We start from the raw sequence: 13,422 nt of genomic DNA on the forward strand, positions 1-13,422 counted from the left end.
GGCAAGTGATCAGGGCAGTCTCTGGAAGAACGGGCTGGAGGTCACGGCAAGTGACCGGGGCAGTCTCTGGAAGAACGGGCTGGAGGTCATGGCAAGTGACCGGGGCAGTCTCTAGGTAAAGGGTAGGTACGACCTGTGATGGCTGAACCTCCAGGTAGGCTAGCAAGGCAGATGGAGGATGTGTGCTCCCAGGTGAGCAAGCGAGAGTCTCTGGAATAGCAGGTGGTCACAGCACGTGACGGCGGAGCCTCCAGGTAGGCAAGCAGGCAGGTAGCGGAGAAGCGCTCCCAGGTGAGCGGGCAAGAGTCTGGAATAGCTGGTGGTCACAGCACGTGACAGCGGACCCTCCGGGCAGGCAAGCAGGCAGGTAGCGGAGAAGCGCTCCCAGGTGAGCGGGCAAGCTGGTCCATAGACAGACTGACCGGAGTTGTAAGGCAGACCGTCGGACCTCAGGCAAGCAGGCAGGTAGCTGATGTGCGCTCCCAGGTGAGCGGGCAAGTTGGTCCTTAGACAGACTGACCGGAGTTGTAAGGCAGACCGTCGGACCTCAGGCAGGCAGGCAGGTAACAGGAAATCAGGCAGGATTAGGACAGCAAGCTGGCAGGAATCTGGCAGGTAACTGGCAGGTAACTGGCAACGGGACCTGAGGGCTGAAGCAGAGTAGAACGGTGCAACAACATTGCTCGGGCACCTCCATTTTGGAGGAGGTGCCTTATATATGGTAAAGTCCTCCGGCCATTGGCCGGGGACTCCTTAGGACGGCGCGCGCGGCCACTTTAAGAGGGAGGGAGGGCGCGCGCGCGCGCCCTAAGCACAGTGGCCGGGAAGGAGCGCGCGCTGCCAGCAGAGCGGGAGAGGGACGCCGGGCACGGAGCAGAGCGGTGAGGGGAACAGCGTCCCTGCCTAGCAGAGGGCAGGGACGCCGGCACTACAGTACCCCCCCCTTTAGGCCCCCCCTTTTTTAGGCCAGATAGAAATTTAGCTAGGATGAGAGGGGCATGGATGTTCTCCCGGGGCTCCCACGTTCTCTCCTCAGGACCAAACCCCTTCCAATCTACCAGAAAAAAGGTCTTTCCTCTTACCCTTTTGGTGGCAAGAATGTTCTCTACCTCAAACTCGTCCTCAGCAGAAACCGGAGCAGGAGGCGTACCTGTAGACTTGGAAAAAGAGTTAAGCACCACGGGTTTGAGGAGAGATACATGGAAGGAGTTAGGCATCCGTAAGTTGGCCGGGAGTTTCAATTTATAGGCCACCGGGTTGATCTGACTGATGACCTCCAGAGGACCGATGAACCGAGGCCCTAACTTGTAAGAAGGTATCTTGAGTCGAACATATTTAGATGAGAGCCAGACTTTATCTCCTGGACGAAATTGTGGAGGATCCAGGCGTTTTTTGTCAGCGTGTCTTTTCATACGCTCGGATGACAGAAGGAGTGCGGACCGGGTACTCTCCCATATGGAGGAAAATTTGCTAACGAGAGATTCCGCAGCCGGGTTGTCCACAGAGGTGGAGACAGGAAAAGGAATCCGAGGATGCTGACCAAAGACTACAAAAAACGGGGATTTGGAGGAGGATTCGCTCTCGTGATTATTATAAGAGAACTCGGCCCATGGTAGGAGATCCACCCAGTCAGAATGGTGGGCATTAACGAAGTGCCGGAGGTAACTGGTCAGGTTCTGATTGATCCGCTCCACTTGACCATTGGACTGTGGGTGGTAAGCGGAAGAGAAGTCCAGGGTGACGTCTAGTAGTTTACAAGTGGCTCTCCAGAAACGTGAGGTGAACTGTACCCCACGATCCGACACGATGTGGAGGGGCAGGCCATGAAGACGGAAGATGTGGCGGATAAAGTCTTTAGCCAGCTCGGGTGCAGACGGAAGGCCTGGCAGGGGAATAAAGTGAGCCATCTTGGAAAAGCGGTCAGCGACCACCCAAATGACCGTACAACCGGCAGAGACGGGGAGATCAGTTATAAAGTCCATTGCTATATGCTGCCAGGGGGCAGCAGGTACAGGAAGCGGAAGGAGGCGTCCGGTTGGCAGATGTCTCGGGACTTTGTTGCGGGCGCAGGACACACAGGCAGAAACAAAGTCTATTATGTCCTTGTGCAGGGTAGGCCACCAATAGTGCCGGGCAATAAGCTGGAGGGTCTTTTTCTGACCGGCGTGGCCAGCTAGTTTAGACGAATGGCCCCAGTGTAGGATCTTCTCCCGATCAGGTACTGAAACAAACGTCTTACCGGGAGGGAGACGATTTAGACTCACGGGAGCCACCTGCATTACTCTGGCGGGATCGATGATATGTTTAGGTTCTTCCTCGAGATCGGACACCAGAAAGGATCGGGACAAGGCGTCTGCTTTGACGTTTTTGTCAGCCGGGCGAAAATGAAGAACAAAATCAAAGCGAGCAAAAAACAAGGACCACCGGGCTTGGCGCGGGTTAAGTCTCTGGGCATGCTGGAGGTAAGCCAAGTTCTTGTGGTCAGTGTAAATTATTACCGGATGAAGAGCCCCCTCGAGTAGGTAACGCCACTCCTCCAACGCCAGCTTGATGGCCAATAACTCTCGGTCTCCTATGGAATAGTTGCGCTCAGAAGAGGAGAAGAGTTTGGAGAAGAAGCCACAAGTTACCATTCTCCCGGAAGATGATTTTTGAGTAAGTACCGCTCCGGCTCCAGAGGAGGAGGCGTCAACTTCCAGGAAGAACTGCTTGTTGTCGTCCGGGCGATGCAGCACCGGGGCGGAAGAGAAGGCCTGTTTTAGGGAAAGAAAGGCCTCCTCTGCTTCGGGCGGCCACTCTTTGGGATTAGTACCCTTACGGGTGAGCGCGGAAATTGGGGCAGTCCGGGAAGAGAAGTGCGGGATGAAGAGGCGGTAATAGTTGGCGAAGCCCAGGAACCGTTGAATAGCCTTCAACCCCTCTGGTCGGGGCCATTTCTCGATGGCAGACAGTTTCTCAGGATCCATTTGTAGGCCGGTCTGAGAAATAATGTAGCCCAGAAACGGAAGCGAGGTCTGCTCAAAGAGGCACTTCTCATATTTAGCGTAGAGATGGTTCTGCCTGAGCCTGAGCAGGACCTGACGAACATCCCTCCGGTGAGTCTGGAGATCCGGAGAGAAGACCAAGATGTCGTCCAGGTACACCACTACGCAGGAGTAGAGAAGGTCCCGGAAGATGTCATTGACCAACTCTTGAAAGACGGCAGGAGCGTTACAGAGGCCAAAGGGCATTACCAGATATTCATAGTGGCCGTCCCGGGTGTTGAATGCCGTCTTCCATTCATCCCCCTGACGGATACGAACCAGGTTGTACGCCCCACGGAGGTCCAGTTTGGTGAAGATTCTAGCCCCCCTCAGACGATCAAATAACTCCGGAATGAGCGGAAGGGGGTACTTATTCTTCACCGTGATCTGGTTAAGGCCTCTATAGTCTATACAGGGACGGAGAGAGCCGTCCTTCTTTTTGACGAAAAAGAAGCCTGCTCCCTCCGGGGAGGTAGATTTCCGGATGAATCCCCTGGCCAGATTCTCCTCAATATATTCGGACATCGACCGGGTCTCAGCAGCGGATAATGGATAAATACGCCCACGGGGAGGAGAAGTACCAGGTAACAGGTCGATAGGGCAGTCGTATGGTCTATGAGGGGGTAGTGTCTCTGCCTCCTTTTTATTAAAGACATCAGCATAAGACCAATAAGGAATCGGAAGTCCAGGTAGATTAGCTGGGGTAGGAGAAGGACGGACGGGATGAACGGGAACCAGACAGGTCTTATGGCAGCCCTGTCCCCAGCGAAGGACTTCTCCGGTCTGCCAGTCAAGAATGGGTGCATGTTTCTGGAGCCAAGGTAGGCCTAGCAAGAGGGCGTGAGAGAGTCCAGGCAGAACATGGAAGGAGATACTTTCAGAATGCAGCATTCCCACCTGCAGAGTAATGGATTCGGTGATGAGTTGGATGGGGCGTGGTAAGAGCCCCCCACCCACGGCAGCAACAGACAAGGGTACAGCCAGAGGTTTGGTGGGGATGCGGTATTTCTCTACCAGGGACTGTGAAATAAGATTCCCGGCTGCTCCAGAGTCCAGTTGGGCTAGTTCGAAATAACGGTTCTCCCCGTAGACGATTGAAACTGACAACAGCAGGGATGGAGAGGATTTATTCTTGTCTAGGTGGACCTCTCTGAGCGAACCTAGACACAGGCGTTTCCCGACCTCTCCGGGCAGGCACGGATCCGGTGCTCCTTACTGCCACAGTAGAAGCAGGTCCCCTCGGCACGGCGTAAGTCCTGACGGGTCTTGACCATCTTGGTCTGGTCGACCTGCATAGGCTCAGGAGGGTGTACCTGGTTAGAGACAGAAGGAGTGACGGGTTTCTGAAAAGTAGGAGCTAGACGTGGTAACCTCCTCTCACGGGTGACCTCTCTGGCACGCTCCTGGAACCGTAGGTCAATCCGGGTGGCAAGAGTTATTAAGTCATCGAGAGTGGTAGGAATGTCCCGACCGGCAAGTTCATCTTTAATACGGCCGGACAGACCCTCCCAGAAGACGGAAACCAGAGCGTCGTTATCCCGGGCCAGCTCCGAGGCAAGGGTACGGAACCGTATGGCATATTGGCCCACGGTGAGACTTTCCTGACGGAGGCGTAGCAACGATGATGCGGATGAGGTCTTCCGTCCGGGTTCGTCGAAGACTTTCCGGAAAGCCGTGAGAAAAGCAGGCAAGTTGGACACCAGGGGGTCTCCTCTCTCCCATAGAGGATTTAGCCAGGCCAGGGCCTCCCCGGTGAGATGGGACATGATGAATGCAATTTTGGCTCGGTCGGAGTTAAACTGGTGGGACAATAGTTCAAAGTGCAGGGTGCACTGATTTATGAAGCCCCGAGCCTGGGCTGAGTCGCCTCCGAAGTGAGGAGGTGCAGAAAGCCGAGGTCCGGGGTAGGATATCATGGTGTTAGTGGACAGCGGAGCTGCCGGATTGCGAGACATGGCACTGGCGGAGGTTGTTGGTGGAACAGTCAGAGTGTCCAGGCGAGTATTGACATTCCGCAGGTGACCCAGGATGGACTCCTGTTGGGACCTTTGACGGGACAGTTCATGACACAGGTCCGAGAGCGAGGGAGCTTGGGTGCCACCGGGTTCCATGGCCCGAGCAAACTGTAACGGGTCTGGGAGGCGGAACCTCTGGGCTACTATACAAGGGAGCGGTCCTTGTAAGGGAGCGGGTGGCGACCAAGCAGGCAGTCACAGCAGGTGACCGGGACAGTCTCTGGGTGTACGGGCAGGAGGTCACGGCAAGTGATCAGGGCAGTCTCTGGAAGAACGGGCTGGAGGTCACGGCAAGTGACCGGGGCAGTCTCTGGAAGAACGGGCTGGAGGTCACGGCAAGTGACCGGGGCAGTCTCTAGGTAAAGGGTAGGTATGACCTGTGATGGCTGAACCTCCAGGTAGGCTAGCAAGGCAGATGGAGGATGTGTGCTCCCAGGTGAGCAAGCGAGAGTCTCTGGAATAGCAGGTGGTCACAGCACGTGACGGCGGAGCCTCCAGGTAGGCAAGCAGGCAGGTAGCGGAGAAGCGCTCCCAGGTGAGCGGGCAAGAGTCTGGAATAGCTGGTGGTCACAGCACGTGACAGCGGAGCCTCCGGGCAGGCAAGCAGGCAGGTAGCGGAGAAGCGCTCCCAGGTGAGCGGGCAAGCTGGTCCATAGACAGACTGACCGGAGTTGTAAGGCAGACCGTCGGACCTCAGGCAAGCAGGCAGGTAGCTGATGTGCGCTCCCAGGTGAGCGGGCAAGTTGGTCCTTAGACAGACTGACCGGAGTTGTAAGGCAGACCGTCGGACCTCAGGCAGGCAGGCAGGTAACAGGAAATCAGGCAGAATTAGGACAGCAAGCTGACAGGAATCTGGCAGGTAACTGGCAGGTAACTGGCAACGGGACCTGAGGGCTGAAGCAGAGTAGAACGGTGCAACAACATTGCTCGGGCACCTCCATTTTGGAGGAGGTGCCTTATATATGGTAAAGTCCTCCGGCCATTGGCAGGGGACTCCTTAGGACGGCGCGCGCGGCCCCTTTAAGTGGGAGGGAGGGCGCGCGCGCGCGCCCTAAGCACAGTGGCCGGGAAGGAGCGCGCGCTGCCAGCAGAGCGGGAGAGGGACGCCGGGCACGGAGCAGAGCGGTGAGGGGAACAGCGTCCCTGCCTAGCAGAGGGAAGGGACGCCGGCACTACAGAGGTCAGTATGGATGGACTAATAGAGAAAGTCCCACACACTGCTAGAAGGCCAAATATTTTTTCAGAGCTAGATGCAGAAAAAAATTATATTCAGTTTGCAACCTGATGGAGGTCAGTATAGATGGACTAATAGAACAAGTCCCACACACAGCTAGAAGCCCAAATATTTTTTCAGAGGTAGATGCAGATAAAAAATATTTTTAATTTGCAACCTGATGGAGGTCAGTATAGATGGACTAATAGAGAAAGTCCCCCACACTGCTAGAAGGCCAAATATTTTTTCAGATCTAGATGCAGATAAAAATTATTTTTAATTTGCAACCTGATGGAGGTCAGTATAGATGGACTAATAGAGAAAGTCCCACACACTGCTAGAAGGCCAAATATTTTTTCAGAGCTAGATGCAGAAAAAAAATATATTTAGTTTGCAACCTGATGGAGGTCAGTATAGATGGACTAATAGAACAAGTCCCACACACTGCTAGAAGCCCAAATATTTTTTCAGAGCTAGATGCAGAAAAAAATTATATTCAATTTGCAACCTGATGGAGGTCAGTATAGATGGACTAATAGAATGATGCTATGCCCAAAAGGTTTTACTTCACTAGGTGCAGTAAAAAAATTGGTATTCTATACACAGGTGGTATATCTTGCAACACAGATAGGCTACTCCACTGACTAACACACTCTGCAATAGGCCAAAAAGGATTAGCTTTGCTAGATTCAGCCAAATGCTGTGAAAAAAACTTGCACAGCACTGGCACAGACCTGCCTGGCAAAAACTGATAGGAACTGATGTAACCTAGTCCTGAAAAGGACTGCAATTACAATTAGTCTTTACTCCCACAATCTTTAATTTTTATTTAAGATCTTTATTTAAGAGCACAGACCTGCCTGATAAAAGTCGTAGGAAATGCTGTAACCTAGTCCTTAAAAGGACTGCAATCACAACTATTCCCTACTCCCAAGCTATCTGTAGATTTGTGCGAAAATTGGCTTGAAATTAACAAGGTATAGCGCACACAGCAACAGCGGTGCCGTCTAACACGCAGCTGCTGCAGTGAGAAAATGGTGGCGACGGGGAAAATGGCTTGGTCTTATAGGGCAAGGACATGTGACATACACTGCCAATGACACATGCCCTTGCTTGTGTGAAAAACAGCAGTTCGCTCCGTGTGTGCGCTACTGATAGGCTGACAGACTGCACCTCCCCACTGCAAATGCGGGAAAGAGAAAAAAAAATGGATCTTCATTATTCCTGCAGAGATCCATCCCCTGCCCCTCCCCCCACCCCGCTGTACACTCAAACTGAGTATTAACATTAATTTTCATCATTACTGAGAAAAAATCCAGTTATGATTTTGGTGCACGAACAGTTATCGAACATAACCTCGAACAGCCGAATTTTTCTCAAATCGTTCGTGTTCGCCGAACGGCTCGAACACCGCTCAAAACAGCTCGAATTTGAGATTGGCGAACAGTTCGAGTAGAACAACGCTCATCTCTAGTGTTGAGCCACCCCCGTAGTGTTCGAGTTCGGTTCGGTTCGTCGAACACCCGTGTGTTCGCCGAACTGTTCGTCGAACTGTTCGTCGAACACCTTCGAACACCGTTAAAACCAATGGCAGGCAAACAAAAACACATAGAAACACATAGAAAACACCTTCAAAGGTGTCCAAAAGCTGACAAACTGCTCAGAAGACACAACTAACACATGGAAAAGTGACAAATACATATAGTCATGCGAAAAGAAAAGAGGTGGAGGAGTAAAAGGAGGGGGAGACACAAATATAGGCATGTCATGCCCTTCTAAAATCCAAAAAGTGAGAAGCCGACACGTTCAGTCCGCTCCTGCCCGTGCCACCTCCGTGTCGCCGGGTTTGTGCCAGAGCCGCGGTGAACCCTGACGGCCAGCCCCCCTCTCCCAATACTGGTGCCTGTCCGCTGGTGGGTCGAGCGAGCCCCCCTGTGGTGGAGGCAGCTCTAAGCTTTTTAATTTAAATTGTCTCTCTAATTTGAATGAATACACTTTAAATCCATTTACAAGGATCTATTGGAGGGCAAGTCTCATGCCAGCAGCCGCGTAATTCCAGCTCCAGTAGCGTCCACTAAAGCTGCTGCAGTTAAAAAGCTTTTATAAGGATCGAGCTCGGCTGTCCACCTCAAGGCATCCTACTGCCAGTCCCAGCCCCTATGCCTTGGGGTGCCTCCTGATGCTCTTCACTGAGTATCCCGTGGTCCCGAAGCATTTCCTTTGAAAAAATTAAGTGTCCAAACTACAGGTGGTGTAGCTTGCTTAACAGCCGGGATAATCCGCTGACTAGCAGACACTGCTACTAGGCACAAAGTATTTCCTGGGCTAGATGCAGTTAAAAATTTGTAATTAGATACTCTCGTTGGATGCTGAGAAAGCATTCCATAGAGTCTCCTGGCACGCCATATATGATTCTCTTAAAAAGCTTGGGGTAGGGGTCTAGGGGACCCTTTTATAGCCAAAATCACGGCCCTGTATCACAATACGTCACCTAGGCTGAAGATAAATGGAACTGTAGCACCCTGAGGGCTCGGTTGCTACAGAGGTATTGCACCTCACCCAGAGGTGTGATATCTCACTCTCAGGTAAGGATGGAGTGTGGATCAGGACCCGACACCTGCATGCATTACACCACATTGCCGTGGGGCAGGGCGACCAATATGCCTCTGAGATGGGCACGACAGTCCCTGTCCCTGGCTGGAGTGGGGGGAGGGAACACTGAGGAAGGGGAACCCTGTAGTGCAGGAGCAGGGAGGAAGCAGTTCCTGGGTGCATTGAGAAGGGAGTATAAAAGGTGGGCACCATCTTAGTTCAGTGCAGAGAAGTCTGAGCAGAAGAGGCAGGGAGCAGGGGCTCTGCATGAGCTCTGCTCCGGAGGCGGGCCTAGTAACAGAGGCCCAGGCCTGGAAGAGGGAGAAGGAAGGAAGAGGAGCGGAGAAGGCTCCAGGAACGAGGAATGAAGGGATCCCAGGGGTGTGGACGGGCGAGTCGCCACCGCACGCCCGAATCCACCTGCGTGGAGGGGTCAGGCCAAAGGGGGAGACCGGTCCCCGAAACTAGTGGAGGCAGGAAACGACCCTCAGCTAGAAACCGGAGGCTCTGACATTTTATGTGGCGCAGCCCCTCGCTACACCTGCTAGGAAGGCACCACATAGGGTCAGGGAAACTGGCGCCAAGTTTACCAAGAGGAGGCCCGAGGCAGCCGGACAGAAGGGTTGGTAAGAAAGGCCAGACAAAGGACACACAAAGGGGGTCCTGTGAAGCGCTCCAAAGTTATCTGGGAGTTGTCTGAGCCCCTCACCTGGTGAGCACAGTACGACGTGGGCAGCCGTTACCTGCAGACGTGGTCTGGATAATAAGAACTGTGAGTAAAGGCCCTGGACTGCATCACTGACTCCGTGTCGTTACTGCTGCTGCCCTGCACCATCACCTCCATCCTCCGCATACACTGCCCTGAGGCTATACGCCTCCCGTGGGGAGTTATGCTACGCTCTGCTGCACCCACAACACCAGCCTCAGCGGTCTGCCCTGCAGCGGCGGTTCACTCTGACCGCAATCCACGGGTGGCGTAGTCGGACATTTAAACATCAAAACCACATAAATAGTTCCGCCACTGGTTTGACCACCCTGAGCCACGGAACTGGGTCGCCGCCACGAAGACTACAACCACCAGCATCCACCAAAAAGGGTCCGGCTCCGGGTGTCCCAAGGCCCAGGGGGTGCATCAGAACATTTTCATCACCTTTCACAATCACCAATGGGACAAGGCAGGGATGTCCTCTGTCCCCTCTCTTATACATCCTAGTGACGGAGCACCTGCTCTCATCAATTCGCCATAACCCCAATATTAGGTGGATTGAGGTGGGAGGCACCGAGTACAAGTGCTCTCTATTTGCTGATGATGTCCTAGTATATATCACTCAATCACATATATCCATCCATGCTGTTATGGCTGAAATAGATCACTTTGTTACATGGTCAAATTTTAAAATCAATGCAGCGAAGTCTGAGGCCCTCGATGTCTCCCTCCCCAAATCCATATAGGATTCCATCCAGTCCAACTTTCCCTTTGCCTGGCCCTCACAGGGTATCAAATACTTAGGAATTCCTATTCATAGAGACCTCTCCCATCTATGTTATCTTAATTTTGGGCCCTTTATTGAACAACTCCATACAGACCACGGTTGGCAAGTTAGAACTGTAAGATTCACTACGTGAACCACTGGTGTTTTGTGGAAAAGCACATGTACACTGTGTTCCAAATTATTATGCAAAAAGTGTTTAGGAGTGATAAGGGAAGAATTTGTTTGTTTGTCAGTTAAACTCATTGATGGTGATGTGTGTCAGGGCTCTTTATATCACTGTAAGCAATTGCAGACACCTGTGCTAATTAGTTTGGCAGGTGTGTCCAATGAAAGGCAAGACTACTTAAGAAGGCTGTCTCACATTATTAAGCAGCCTACATTTTCTGCCAAAATGGGAAAGAAAAAGGATGTGTCGGCTGCTGAGAAGCAACAAATTGTGGAGTGTTTAGGTCAAGGCATGACTACAATCAACATTGTGCGATGATCAGGATGAAGTGTCTTGGCAATCAAGAAGTATGTAGCTGATTCACAGTACACAAGTGTGCGTGCTGATAAGGGCAAATTGAGGACTCTTTCCTACAGGCAATTACGTCAGGTTAAAAGAGCAGCAGCAAAAAAGCCTTGTCATAGCAGCAGACAAGTTTTTGAAGCTGCTGGTGCCTCCAACGTCCCCCGAACAACAAGATGCAGGGTCCTTCAGAGGTTTGCAGCTGTGCATACGCCATCCTGTCGACCTCCTCTATCCACTTCACACAAGCAGAAACGGCTCCAGTGGGCTAAACATTACATGAAGACTGATTTCAAAACTGTTTTGTTCACGGATGAGTGCCGTGCAGCGCTCGATGGTCCAGATGGATGGAGTGGAGGATGGCTGGTTGATGGACACCCCACGCAAACACGGCTACAGCGCCAACAAGGAGGAGGTGGAGTAATGTTTTGGGCTGGAATCATGGGGAGAGAGATTGTCGGCCCCTTTAGGATCCCTGAAGGCGCTAAAGATGAACTCCATAATGTATGTGGATTTTCTCAAACAGCACTTCCTGCCATGGTTCAAGAAGAAGAACCGTGTATTTCACAGCAAGATCATTTTTTTGCATGATAATGCACCATCTCATGCTGCACATAAAACATCTGCATCTCTGGCTGATATGGGCATAAAAGGGGACAAACTTATGGTGTGACCCCCATGCTCCCCTGACCTCTACCCCATTCAGAACCTCTGGAGCATCATCAAAAGGAGTGTCTATGATGGCGGGAGGCAGTTCACATCTAAGCAACACCTCTGGGAGGGTATTCTGTCCTCATGCAAAACAATTGAAGCAGAAACCATCCAAAACCTGACAAATTCAATGGACGAGAGAGTTCAGAAGCTCCTTTCGAACAAGGGGTCCTATGTGAAAATGTAACATCACCTAGAATAAAGTTTTGAGTTGAAAACTGTTTAATTTCAGTTTCTAATAACCTGCTAATGCTTATAATTTCAAAAATGACCATTTTTTTGGTCTTTATTAAAATGAAAAGGTTGATCGAAAAGTTTGGGGGATCTAAGAGTGTGGCAACCCAGTAGTCATGATTACTTCGAATTCTGACAATATGAGGGTCATGTTGCAGGTAGTGCAGCAAGAAGGCACTTATGTGTCTTGCGCATCTCAGAGCCCCAAAATTATTTTCCGGGCTAGATGCAGCTAAAAATTATTATTAATTTTAAATCTGGTGGAGCTTAGTATAGATGGCCTAATAGGATCAGTGCTGCACACTGCTACAAAGCCCAAATTATTTTCCAGCCAAGATACAGATAAACATGATTAGTAATTTTAAATCTGGTGGAGCTTATTATAGATGGCCTAATAGAATCAGTGCTGCACACTGCTACAAAGCCCAAATTATTTTCCAGCCAAGATACAGATAAACATGATTAGTAATTTGAAAGCTTAAAACGGTTGGTAGTGTGATCTATTAAATAAATTTTTTTCGTCAACTTTCACAAAGGAAAAAGAACTAACAGGCGAAATGAGAAGTGACAAACTTAATCCTCCACTAAGTATGACAAATCTAACCCAAGCTGGGGTACAGAAACGCCTCAGTAACATTAAAATAAACAAATCACCAGGACCTGATGGCATACACCCACGGGTACTAAGGGAACTAAGTAATGTGATAGACAGACCGTTATATCTTATATTTAAGGACTCTGTTGAGACTGGGTCTGTACCACTTGATTGGCGACAGGCGAATGTAGTGCCAATATTCAAAAAGGGAGCAAAAAGTAACACCGGAAACTATCGGCCGGTGAGTCTGACGTCCGTTGTGGGCAAAATTTTTGAAGGCTTTATTAATGAGGCAATCATGGAGCATCTTGATGCTAATAATCTATTAACCCCGAACCAACATGGATTCATGAGGAATCGCTCCTGCCAAACAAACCTGATTGACTTCTACGAGGAGGTTAGCTCTCGAGTAGATCAGGGGGAACCAGTGGATGTCGTGTATCTCGACTTCTCAAAAGCGTTCGATAGCGTGCCACATAATAGGTTGGTATACAAAATGAGAATGATGGGGCTGGGGGAAAATGTCTGCAAGTGGGTAGCTAACTGGCTAAAGGATAGAAGGCAGAGGGTGGTTATAAATGGAATATACTCAGATTGGGTAAGCGTCACTAGTGGGGTACCACAGGGGTCTGTACTAGGCCCAATGTTATTTAATATCTTTATTAACGACATAGTCAACGGGATAAATAGTAAAATATCAATATTTGCAGATGACACAAAGTTATGTAAAACAATTAATACAAAAGAGGATAGTGAAGACCTACAGAGGGATTTGGATAAGCTGGGTAGGTGGAGCATTAAATGGCAAATGAGGTTTAACGAGGAGAAATGTAAGGTCATACATATGGGAAGGAAAAATGGAAGTCACCAGTACTCACTGAATGGGAAATCATTGGGGAATTCAGAGATGGAGAAGGACTTGGGCATCTTGATTGATAGCAAACTAAATTGGAGTGCCCAAAGTCAGGCCGCTGCTGTAAGGGCAAACAGGGTAATGGGATGTATCAGAAGAGGTATAGCTGCAAAGGATGAGAACAT

The sequence above is a fragment of the Phyllobates terribilis genome, unplaced genomic scaffold (genome assembly GCF_046119375.1).
Source record: "Phyllobates terribilis strain yellow unplaced genomic scaffold, ASM4611937v1 Scaffold_11__3_contigs__length_659146591, whole genome shotgun sequence".
Taxonomy (NCBI): Eukaryota; Metazoa; Chordata; class Amphibia; order Anura; family Dendrobatidae; genus Phyllobates; species Phyllobates terribilis.